Source organism: Jaculus jaculus, chromosome 8 (assembly GCF_020740685.1).
Source record: "Jaculus jaculus isolate mJacJac1 chromosome 8, mJacJac1.mat.Y.cur, whole genome shotgun sequence".
In the NCBI taxonomy this organism is placed as follows: Eukaryota; Metazoa; Chordata; class Mammalia; order Rodentia; family Dipodidae; genus Jaculus; species Jaculus jaculus.
In genome coordinates, this window is record NC_059109.1 from 105,492,039 (window position 1) to 105,505,121 (window position 13,083).

The 13,083-nt window shown below is 44.0% G+C and overlaps 1 pseudogene; it reads right to left on the minus strand.

Moving 5' to 3' along the window:
• Positions 1–2,168: 2,168 nt before the first annotated feature.
• Positions 2,169–2,793, minus strand: LOC101594319 (annotated as a pseudogene).
• Between the last annotated feature and the right edge of the window lie 10,290 nt (positions 2,794–13,083).

Genomic DNA, 13,083 nt, shown 5'->3' on the forward strand with positions numbered 1-13,083 from the left:
GCTTAAGCAGAGCCAAATGCCCAAGGTGGCATATGGGTCTGGATTTTGTTTGAGGTGGCCAGAGGTCCTGGTTCATCCATTTTCTCTCTTTCCCTCTCTCAAATAAATAAATGATTTTTTTTTTTTTCGAGGTAGGGTCTCACTCTAGCCCAGGCTGACCTGGAATTCACTATGGAGTCTCAGGGTGGCCTCGAACTCACAGCATTCATCCAACCTCTGCCTCCTGAGTGCTGGGATTACAGGTGTGCGCCACCACACCCAGCAAATGAAAATTTTTTAAAAATCCTCAAAACTTGTCCAGGCCATTGGGGTCATTATATATTAAAAAAATAAGAAACTAATGTTACTGATTCAAGCCCTGTTCAACTTAGTTATTATGTCTTTTATTTATACAGTCAAACTAATTATTCCGTTTTTTTTTTTTGTTTTGTTTTTTGTTTTTCAAGGTAGGGTCTCATTCTGGTCCAGGCTGACCTGGAATTAACTCTGTCATCTCAGGGTGGCCTTGAACTCATGGCAATCCTCTGACCTCTGCCTCCCGAATGCTGGGATGAAAGGCGTGTACCACCACACCCGGCTTATTCGGTTCTATTTTAACTTACACAGCTTCATAATAATACTCTATTCTTCTTGCAAGGTTTTACTAAACTTTATGACACTGATACTTTTTTTTTTGTCATGCTGGGGCTTGAACACAGGGCCATGACAGTGCTTTGCCACTGAGCTGCAACCTCAGCTCTGCTTTGGATTTTTTTAAAAACAGCTTTTCTTTTTTCTTTTCTCTCTCTCTTTTAAAATAACTTTTTTATTTATTGATTTTTTAGGTTTTTTAAAATTTCTGTTTATTTATTTGAGAACAACATGCAGATAAAGAGAGACAGAGAGAGAAAGAGAGAGAGAGATAGAGAAAGAATGGGTGCACCAGGACCTCCAGCCACTGCAAATGGGCTCCAGATACATGCACCACCTTTTGCATCTGGCTTACGGGGGTCCTGGGGAATCAAGCCTTGAACCTGGGTCCTTAGGATTCTCAGGCAAGTACTTAACCACTAACCCATCTCTCCAGACAAATTTTCTCTGCCTTTTTAAAACATTTTATTTATTTGTTTTTAAGATTTTTTTGTTGAAAACTTCCCTGATTGTAAACAATAGCTCATAATTCCCTCCCTCTCCCCACTTTCCCCTTTGAAACTCCACTCTCTAGCAATCCCCTCCCCATCAGTCTCTTTTATTTTGACATCTTGATCTTTTCCTCTTTTTGCCTATGGGCTCATGTGCGTGTGGATGCGTATGGAGATCAGAGGTCACAGCGCTTCCTTGTGTGTGTGTGTGTGTGTGTGTGTGTGCGTGCACGTGTGTGTGTCTAAACTCAGGTCCTCACACTCCCATAGCAAGCTCTCTGCTCAGCTGTCTCCCCTGCCCCGTGCTCCAGCTTTCTCTGTTAGTTTTATTTTATTTTTTTCCAAATAGAGTCTCACTCTAGCCCAGGCTGACCTGCTATGTAGTCTCAGTCTGCTCTTGAACTCACGGCGCTCCTCTTACCTCTGCCTCCCAAGTGCTGGGACTAAAGGTGTGCGCCACCACGCCCGGCGTGTGCTCGCTTTTTAAAATGAGCTCAGTGTTAGCAGACACTAGCTGACTGTTCATCGAATGCCTCCAAGGCACTGTGCAGGGCATAAACCCCGTGTATGAGATCTATCAGGCAAGCAGACAAGCCGTAGGGAGTACTGCAATCTCAGGCACTTCACTTGTCATTTCAATCATTCCTCACAATGTGACAGCAAACAAGCTCCCAGAAGCAACGACCGGGTTCTGTACTACCGTGCGTGGCATTCCCCCGGGCTCATGGAGTCCCGTTCCTTATCTGCAAAGTCGAGTAGTGGACGACACCGTGATTTTCAGTGTTTTTTTTTTTGTTGTTTGTTTGTTTTTTGTTTTTAAACCAGACTCTTCCTGTGAGCTCTTAGGTGGAGATATACCATGTCAGACGAACAGGGCTCTGTGGAGTGAGCGGAAGAGCAAGAGGATGCTGGGGCTCCAGCAGCTGGGCTCTCTGCCCGTTCCTGCCCTGCGCTCTGGCAGGGAGCTGGCCTGTCAGGCCCTGATGGTCTTCATCCACAGTGACTGCTTGTGGCGTGGCACTAAGTGTGGGACGGAGAGCCCAGGGGTCAGTCGCCCTCACAGCTCCTCCAGTCGGAGGGGGGGGGGGCGGGGGGCGAAGGGGTTTCGGAGCTTCTAATCAGGGACGGCAGGTTCAGGCCAGAGATGCCAGGCACGTGGCCGGCACACATCTGCAGCATGCGCACCAGCCGCTGCGCCACGGCGGCTCGGAAGCTTTCCACCTCCAAGTCACGGAAGACCAGGGGCTTCGGCAGGTGTGGGCCAGCTGTGCAACAGTGTTCCGGTGAACGCTGCAGTGGCTGGCCCGGCCAGCACCTGTGACAAGGAAGCAGACCTTTCCCAGGAAGAAGCTGCTGTCTACATGGTGCAGAGACTCTTCTGCGTTCTGGAAGCTGTACCTGCTGTGAAGGGTAATAACAAACACAATCAGGTCAATCCTGGGCCGAGCCACACTGGAGGGCAGAGGGAGGGACTTCGTCAAGTGGACCCTGAGCTCGGACGCACAGTCCTCCTTGAGCATCGAGTCCCCGGCTGCTGCAGAAGAGCATCCTCGGAGCGCACCAGCTGCCCGGGGAGGGAAAGCGTCAGGTCTGGAGGGCGCAGCACCAGGAACACCAAAACAGTGGCCTTGTTCAGGTCGGGCAGCTCGTCTATAGGCCTCAGCAGCGACATCGCTGCACCAGGCCGCACCCCCCAGCGCCCCGACCTTTCAAAGCCTATTTATTTATTTACGAGTAGATAGTGTTATAGATAGAAGAGAGAGAGAGAGGCAGACAGACAATGGGCACACTAGGACCTCCGGTCACTGCAAACAAACTCCAGATGTGTGTGCCACATTGTGCATCTGGTTTTATATGGAAACTGGGGAATTAACCCAGCTGTTCGGCTTTACAGACAAGAACCTTGACCACTAAGCCCTCTCTCCAGCCCTCTATTTTTTTTTTTTAATTAAATAGACTCTTTGCATGGACTCATCACGTATTGGTACCATCATTTCCCTCTTCCTTGCCCCACTCTGTGGAGGGCCCCCCTCAGTGAGGTTGCTGGTATTCACCCTGGGGTTTTGGGTTGTGAGATGTGGGAGCGGCAGTCAGTCATTGTAAGGGGGGCGGGCATGGGCAATGCCTCTCCACGTTTTGTTCTACACTATGGTTCTTACAATCTTTCCACCTCCTCTTCTGCTAGATTCCCTCAGCCACGGTGGATGTATTTTAGGTACTTTCAAAGAACTTTTCTTGACCCACCTGCTCACCTGGCTGTTCTAGGCCATAAACAAAAAGTGTCAGGTAAGCAGACAGTGTGTGGGGTGAGTGGGCACAGGCCCTGGCCCAGTGCATTGGGATTATGGGATGAATGACCCTGATTGGTTGGGGTGGAATTTACAGAAATCTACATGTGTGTCTGGAAAAATGCATATACTATGCTTATCAAACTGCCCCAGTAAGCACTTCTCTTAGTATTTATACCCTTATATTAACACTACTTTCACTTTGGGAAGAGAATCTTCTCTTTTCAGATGGCAGTGACCTTGGGATGACTCAGAAGGTATCATAGTGCTGGAAAGAAGTGACTGGAGTACTGAGTAACATCTTGATTTACACCTTTCAAGGTTCAGGTTCTAATGTGGAAGAGATGGCGGAAAGAATGTAAGAGCCAAAGGAAGGGTAGGACGCCTTACAATGTGCTCCCTCCAGATATAAAATGGCCTGGATATCCATGACCTCACAGTGCCTGACACTACCTATTCAAGACCATCATAAGAGGAGGAAAAGATCATGGCATCAAAATAAAAGAGAGACTGATTGAGAGGAGGAGGGGATATGATGGAGAATGAAATTTCAAAGGGGAAAGTGGAGGGGGGAGGGCATTACCATGGGATATTTTTTATAATCATAGAAAATGTTAATAAAAATTGAGAAAAAAATTAAATTAAATTAAAAAAATCACACAGGTGTGCACACACACACTGGAATGGAATGGGTTCTGTATTTCTATGTTTTTTCATAATTAAGTAAGGTGCATTCATCAGGGGAAACCAGAGGACGCAATCAGGGTACTTCTGTGTGCTACCTTTGTAACTCCCCGTGAAATAACATCTCCAAAACATATTTCAGTCAAACATTGGCCAAAATATTCTAGAGATTAATGAGCACAAGTCATCTATTTTTCTCCCAAGGGATAATAGTGATGGTTTGGAGGAGGAAATTGCAACACATTGCTCTTCACACTGGATCACGGCTCTGCCGCGTTCCTACTCTGGATATCGCATTTGCCTCCCTGCCTGCTAGGCGTGATGGAAACAGTTGCCAGCCTTGTGACCTTTGGTCCTTGTGATGACCCTAAGGAAGAGCTGTTCTTCTCAGCTAAGGTTCGTGTGATCGCAGACAGTTGGCAGAAGAGCAGTTAGGTCTGGGCCCTTCAGAAACATTTCAGAGTTTGGGCAAGGCAAGGAGAAGCCCCAGCCCGCTATCGGAAAGCTTTAGGTTAGCCCCAACTTGGGGAGCCTCGGGGCGGCTCCCGAGCGTCTGAGATCCCTGTTTATCTGGGTCACTCCTCTGTCTGTGCCCTCTAACCTCCCCTGCTCCGGGGATGGCGGGCTCTTGCTCCATAGCCGTTCTGCAGTTTGGTCTGCCTTGGAGCCACCCCAGACCAAAGGGGCCAGAGAAACCATGTCCCCCGAGAGCCACCCACGGCAAATCCTGAGTGGAACTGTTGGATTCATACCCAGCTCTCTCTGTCCTCAGGTAGACGAATGCTGACTCTGTGTGTGTGTGTGTGGTCTACCGTAGATGTAGGGCACACCAGCGTATCATATCCTGGGACTTTTTCTGGAGTCTTTGCGTGAGACCTCTCTCTCTATCTCAGCAGGATGTGAATGAGGACAGTGACGCACTGAGCTGCTGGCTGCTCTCCTGAGACCACAGGAGGAAGCTGTGTAGGAAGTCTGGAGATCCTGAAGTCCTTACTGTCAAGTGGAAGGACACTGATGCCCCACCTCTGATCTGACGCCACGGAAGATGACGTACTTTGAATACGGCTTGTGTCCTCTCAAAGTCACCTGGAGGCTTCATTTCCATCATGGGAAATAAGAAGTGGAACTGCTGAGACTTTTAAGAGGCGATTGGGGCTCTCTTCCTCATAGATGAACGAACCTCCTAGGAAGTTAATGGATTCGTGAGTTGGTTAATGACTTACCGAATCCTGTTTAGAGTGGGTCTGCTATCTATAAACCAGTTTGGCAGTCCTGTCTCTCCTTGTGATACCCTGTGCCACCTTGGGATTTTGCTAACAGGAAGGCTATCACTAGATGGCGCTCTTTACCCTTGGAACAGAACCCGTCCCGTCCCGTCCGACCGTGTCCGTCGTTCCCCCCGCCCCTCGGTCAAAAGTTTTCTTCATACTTTACCCAGTCTTGTGGGATTATGTTATTAGCAATAGAAAACGGACAAAGAAAGTACATGCTTGGGAACAGCAATCCTAGCTTCTCTTTGCCCATAATCCTTCCTGTGCTGGTGGAATTAATTCTAATGGTTTGTATAGGAGGAATAAAGTAGGCATTGTGGCCCATGTTCTCCTCTGTCACTTAGGACATATATTTTCTTTCCTACTTCCAGAGAGGAAATCTCCAGAATCCGTGGCTAAACCTTCTCCAGCAATGCGTTTGTTAAGAAGTCTATTTCTGGAGTCTTTTTTTCCTTTTAAAAAATATTTATTTACAAGCAGAGAAAGATAGGAGACAGAAAGAATGGGTGTGTCAAGGTCTCTAGCCACTGCAAAGGAACTCCAGACACATGCACCTCTTTGTGCATCTGGATTTACATGGGTACTGGGGAATAGAAATCTGGTCGCTAGGCTTTACAGGCAAGTGCTTTAACTGCTGAGCCATCTCTTCAGTCCTTTTCTTCCCTCCCTCCTTCTTCCCTCCCTCCCTTCCTTCCTACCTCCCTCCCTTCCTTCCTTCGTTCCTTCCTTCCTTCTTCCCTCCCTCCCTTCCTTCCTCTCTGTCTCTCTCTTTCTTTTTTTGAAGTAGGGTCTCACTCTAGCCCAGGATGACCTGGAATTCATTATGTAGTCTCAGGGTGACCTCAAACTCAGGACCCTCCTCCTACCTGTGCCTCCTGAGTGCTGGGATTAAAGGCATGTGCCACCACACCTGGCTGGAAACTGCATTTTCTATAGAAATAAGGTGTCTTTCAACTGAATCCTGACCAGGAGCAAGGGCCTTATCTTTCTTAGTCCTGGGTGCTTTGCTCCTGTTTCACACTTTAGGAGAGAAGGAGGCTCTTTCCAGCTCCTGAGATCACTTGCAAACACACCTACTGTTCAGTTACATAAATTGAGCATCTCCCTACAACCTTATTCTCCTCATCCTCATCTCCATTTTTTTTTTAGAGGTAGTGTCTTGTTCTAGCCCAGCCTGACCTGGAATTCACTATGTATTCTCAGGGTGGCCTTGAACTCACAGTGATCCTCCTATCTCTGCCTCCCAAGTGCTGGGATTAAAGGCATGTGCCACCATGCCTGGCTCTCATCTCCATTTTATTTACTTATTTATTTTAATTTTTTTGAATTCATTTTCAAATTAATTGAAATTAATCACAATTCCTATTTCAAAATATTCCACAACTTGAATGGGAAAGGTATTACAGCTGCTTTGAAAGAGTACAAATTGAATTAACAGAAATTTTAGAAATATAATCTAAAGTATATTTTCTTTTTTTTTATCTGGATAGATCTGTTTAATTATGTTTTCATCGAAGAACATCAGAGTTGTTTCTAATTTGGGCAACTATGAATAAAGCTTCTATAAACATCCAAAAAAATACAAGTGTTTGCCTAAACAAAGCTCCTTTGAGTCCATACCAAGGAGCCTGAATGCTAGATCCTGTGGCAAGAGTACACTTAGTTTTATGAGAAACCACAAAACTGCCTGATTATACCATTTTGCATCCTGACCAGTAATGGATAAGGGTCCCTTTTGTGCATGGGCTCATGAACACATGATGGTGACACTGTTCAGGGAGACCATTCAGAGACATTAGTGATACCTCGTTGTTTTTACTGACGCCTCCCTGATGACTCATAGCGAGAAACATTTTTTCCTATGTTCATTTGCATAAAGTATATTTTCATAAGACAAGAATTTAATAAATGTGAATTTTTGTACTATGCTATCAAAGGGATGTAACTCCCTGGAAAGCCCTTGCATATGAAAGTTCAAGATGAAACTGAAGGAGCGCAACAGCATGTGAAGGACTGGTGACCTAACCTATATTGATCATGGACACGCTCAGCTGCACAGGAGATAAGGTGGAACAAGAGATACCACCTTGAAAACATCAAGGGATTAATAACAAGTCTGCCAAGTTGTTCTGAGCTCTAAATAGCTACCTGAAAATAATCTGCAGAGGAAACACTAACACACAACCAAGCATTCTGAGAAGTGTAACGTTACGTGTTGATTGTAAACATAACAATACAGAACACCAAAAGCCAAATTTATATCTACAGAACTGAAGATTTAAACCTGGGCAGTAAATCAGCAGTCTTTAATACAGAAAAATTTAAGACCCTGCTTAGAAATTCAAGCAGCAGTGAAGGATGCTCAGGTCTCTTTTTATTACACACCAGTCAGGAGCTTTATTACAAGACTTTTTGCTCTTCAGTGGAATTCAGAATAAAATTGGCATGTTTCAGATGATCTTTGGGAACGTTTAGTTATATAAGAGATTTTTAGAAGATATTTCTACAATATGAAACAGCTTCTTTCAGCCAGAACTCTGAGAATAATATGATCCTTCTTTTAACCAGTGGGCAAAGTAGGCCCTTGTATTTTTTCTAACCTCTAGTAATTCTTACAGGTTTTTCTTAAGTGGGTAACTCAAATAAAACCAAATTTATTTAATAAATAATTTCAGCAGCCTGTAAAGATCTATACAGACTATTTTCATGGGGCTGGGACACAGCTCAGCAACAGATCACTTGTCCACCTGCACAAGGCCCTGGGTTCTATCCCCAGCACTCCCAACTCCTCCACAAAAGAAAGAAAATATCCTCTGCTTGTGACATTTACTCTGATATTGCTTTCTGACGCTGCTACTTTACACTGTAAGTCATACCACAGCAAGTGATGTCCACACTCCAAATGTTGATGTGAATCTTGAATGCTGCCTTATGACTTGAAAAAACAGATGGTAGGTTCTAATACATTTTTCAAGAAGTTGTTATAATTCTATATTTGCTTTCATTTATAAATATGAATGTCACTGCCAAGTACCATAATGTTATAAACTAATTTCTAAATATCGCTTGTAGAAGCCTTGAGCATATGTTGCAAAAAACAGTAAAACTAGTAAAAAAAAAAAAAAAGTTTTTTCCCAGGTTATATTCAATTATCCTCTAAATGATCTTACCTACCCAAGAGTTTCTAATATTTGCATAGTTCTTAGAAAACAGACATGAACAGTATGAAGACAAGTGTTGGCAAACACTGTGTGTTTCGCTTGTATTTCAAGAGACAATTCAGTCCATGACATTGTTATGAAGTTGTTTATTCTTTTTTTAATCTTATTTTATTTTTTTCTCAATTTTTAAAAACATTTTCCATGATTATAAAAAAATATCCCATGGTAATACCCTCCCTTCCCCCTTTCCCCTTTGAAATTCCATTCTCCATCATATCCCCTCTGCATCTCAATAAGTCTCTTTTATTTTGATGTCGTGATCTTTCCTTCCTCTTATGATGGTCTTGTGTAGGTAGTGCCAGACACTATGAGGTCATGGATATCGAGGCCATTTTGTATTAACACTTGGACTCAAGTGATCCTGGTTATTCTGGAAAAAGCACCTTGTTTGGAATTGAAAAGGTAAATGTGTGGATGAATGGATAGATGAGTGTTGGGAGCTATGAACCAAACCTCAACCATGTTAGCAGAGACTGCCATATAGCAAGTTAAGTTTCTACTTCCTCACCTAATACTCAACTACCACAAACAAAGACTGCCATATAGCAAGTTAAGTTTCTACTTCCTCACCTAATATTCAACTGCCAGAAACAATGGGATCGTACACCTGGCCAAACATTCCCCCATCCTGCCAGTAGCTAATGAAGAAACAAAGGCATTGCGGTTTAACCAGTAACTCTGTGATCTTTGCCCTAACTATGTTCTCTTCTGTTGATGGTTTATACTACACCCAGTCATGGAACTGACTGTAGACTCCTTGCCTTCACTTTGTGTCTAACTCCAGACCCCCTTTTGTCATTGAATGAGAAGTAACGAAGCCAGCCAGAAACACCATCCTTCTCCATGGCCTGAGCCATTCCTCAGCACAGAGACGAGGTTCATGGCTCCAGGGAGGGCCTGTGCACAGGTGATTATTGATTTATTTATTTATTTTGGTTTTTCGAGGTAGGGTTTCCCTCTAGCCTAGGCTGACCTGGAATTTACTATGCAGTCTCAGGATGGCTGCAAACTCACAGCGATCCTCTTACCTCTGCCTCCCGAGTGCTGGGATTGAAGGTGTGCACCACCACGTCTGCCTGTACAAGTTTTTTTTAAAGGGTCCAGATAGTGAACGCTTGATGTTGTGTTAGCCATGTGGCTCATATGGTAATGTTTCACCTTGGTTATGGAGTCTAGAAGATGGTAGCCAGGTGCCCATGGTGTGGCTGGCTCCAGCAGTCACTGAAACTACATTCCCGCTAGTGAATGTAAGTTCCTCTTTCTTTTTAGAAATATATTTTTTTCCTTTTTCTTTCTTTCTTTTTTTTTATTAGTTTTCTATTCTGCAAGTACAGGCAGTTTGGTACCATCATTAGGCTCATCCGTGACCTACCCCCTCCCCATTGGCCCCTCCTTGTTGAGGTATATGGGTCGTGCATTGGGGAGTTAGCCCACAGTTATTGGTAAGATAAATGTCTCTGCATATCATAACACAACATGTGACTCTGACATTCTTTCCACCCCCTCTTCCTCAAAATTTCCCTGAGCCATGTTGGGTTCATTTTTGGTCTGCTTCAGTGATGAGGTGTTGGGGGCCTCTGGGTCTCTGGCTCTCTGATTTGGTAGGAGTTGATTTTTCTGTGTTGGTCTCCTTCCCCCTTGTGCTGGTATCCGGTTCATGAGAAAAACAGCACCCTTGCTTGTTTCACCAAGTTTTCTTAGTTTCAGCCGGGGCCCTTTTGAGGTAAGATGGGGTGGCTCTCTCCTTAGGATCTGCATCTATCTGAAAAAGAGAAGCAGATTCTCCAACAGAGAGTAAGTTAGCACCAGGACAAATGAGATAGCCCTTACTTTTTTATAGAGAGTTTAATAGGTGTAGGCCCTCTTGTATCCCATGATTGATGGTAGCTTGATATTGGAGAGTGGGCTTATGTTTGGGTATGGTTCTGACTTGTTTCCCAGCTCCAGCTATGGGCCTCGTACCACTGAGGGGATCAGTTAGCCAAATCTAGAGCAGTTGGTTCCCCACCATGGCTGTGTGCCACTATTGCACTTGTGTGGGCATCACAACAGGTTATTTGCTGCTAAGTAGGTTGGACCATGAGTTGCTTGGACAGATATTGGTCGTTTCCCCCAGTGGCCCATGTAGCACCTTCTGGCACTAGACACGATGACTGTCTGGGGACTGACTCTCTCCTGGCTTCCAGCCATGCTGTTCCATTTTACATGTCAGCTACATATAGTGTCTTCAGCAATAGGGTCTTACCATTAACCTTTGGTGGGTCATCAAGTACTCTGACAGAAATCTGCAATTCTTTTAGAAAACCTTGTAGGTTTATCTGATCAAAAGCTCATTGTGGGTGATAGCCCCATGCTGGTACTGGGAGTTACAGTTCAGTGCCCTCTAAGAAAATGAGGAAAAAAGGTAACTAACATATAGGAGTTAGAGAGGAGAGGGCGGGGGGGGGGGGGGGAAAGATGTAGAGGATTTAGGTTAGACTTGATTCTACCCTCTCCAGTGTCTTGTGGTTCAGGTGTTTCCTGTAAGGGCCTGGTGAAGGTTCAGCCATTTAGGAAGTAGAATTTTATGGTACCATTGCCGTTTGGGTCTAGATTAGTGTTTCCCACCCCTTCGGTACCTTCCCCTCCCTCCCTATCACTCCTAGTGTCTAGTCCATGAGATGCTTGCTGGGTATGTAAGGTATCTTGGGTAGATTCAGGTTAGGTGCGGTAGATGAGTGAGACTATGTGGCAATTTTTTTTTTTCTTTCTGTGATTGGCTAAGTTCACTGAGAATGATCTGTTCCAGGCTAAACCATTTTTCCTCAAATTTCTTTGTGTCATTTTTTCTTACTGCTATATAGAATTCCATTGTGTAGATATACCACATCTTAGTTATCCATTCTTCTAGTGATGGACATCTGGGTTGATTCCAGCTCTTAGCTATTACGAATTGAGCCGCTACAAACATGGTTGAGCAAATCTCTCTGTCCTGTAGTTTGAAGGTTTTAGGGTAGATGCCCAGTAAGGGAATAACTGGGTCTGTTGGTAGCTCTATAGTCAGCTTTTTCAGGAGTCTCCATATTGCTTTCCAAAGTGGTTGTACCATCCTACATTCCCACCAACAGTGGATGAGTGTTCCTGGTTCTCCACTTCCTCTCCAGCATTTATTTTCGTTTGATTTTTTTTGATGTTTGCTATCCTTATTGGGGTAAGGTGGAATCTCATAGTTGTTTTAATTTGCATTTCTCTGATGATTAGGGATGATGAACATTTTCTTAAGTGTGTGTTTGCCATTTGTATATCTTCCTCTGTGAGGAGTTTTGGGATGGAGTGTCTTGGGTCTCTTACATATACAATCATGTCATCAGCGTATAGAGCTAACTTAACTTCTTCCTTTCCAAATTGTATCCCTTTTATTTCTTTCTTCTGTTTTATTGCTTGAGCTATGACTGAAAAGCAGAGGTGAGAGTGGACAACCCTCTCTTATTCCTTATCTTAATGGGAATTCTTCCAGTCTCTCACCATTAAATATTATTTGGGCCTTTGGAGCTTTGTATATTCCCTTTACTATGTTAAGATATGCACCAACCATGCCAATTCTCTCCAATGTTTTGATGATGAAATGATGTTGTATCTTGCAAAAGGCCTTTTCTGCATCTATTGAAATGATCATGCGGTTTTTATGTTTAACCTTGTTTTTTATTTTTATTTTTTTTCTTTTTGGTTTTTCAAGGTACGGTCTCACTCTAGCCCAGGCTGACCTGGAATTCACTATTGAGTCTCAGGGTGGCCTCGAACTCACGGCAATCCTCCTACCTCTGCCTCCCGAGGGCTGGGATTAAAGGCGTGCGCCACCACGCCCGGCTTAACCTTGTTTATGTGGTGTATTACATTGACAGATTTTCATATGTTGAACCACCCCTGTGTTCCGGTGATGAATCCCACTTGGTCAAGGTGGATAATGCTTTTGATCTGTTGTTGAATTCAGTTTACAAGGATTTTGTTCAGCATTTTTGCATCTAAGTTCATCAGGGAAATAGGCCAGTAGTTTTCTTTTCTTGTGGCATCTCTGCCTGGTTTTGGAATTAGGGTGACACTAGCTTCATAAAAGGAGTTGGATAGCTTTCCCTGTTCTCCAAATGTATGGCACAGTTTTAGGAAGATTGGTTCATCCATGAAGGTTTGATAGAATTCAGCTGAGAAGCCATCTGGTCCTGGACTCTTCTTTTTGGGGAGGTTTTTTATTACATTTTCAATCTCCATGAGTGTGATGGGTTCATTGAGGTGATTAAACTGCTCTGAGTTTAGCTTTGATAGATGGTATGTGTCCAGGAATTTATCCATCTCCTCCACAGTATCCAGTTTTGTGGAGTAGGGGTTTTTGAAATAAGTCCTGATGATTCTCCCAATTTCACTTATGTCTGTTGTGATCTCTCCTTTTTCATTTTGAATTTTGTTAATTTGAAGCCTCTCCTTTTTTTGCTTGATCAAATTGGCCAGGGGTTTGTCAATCTTA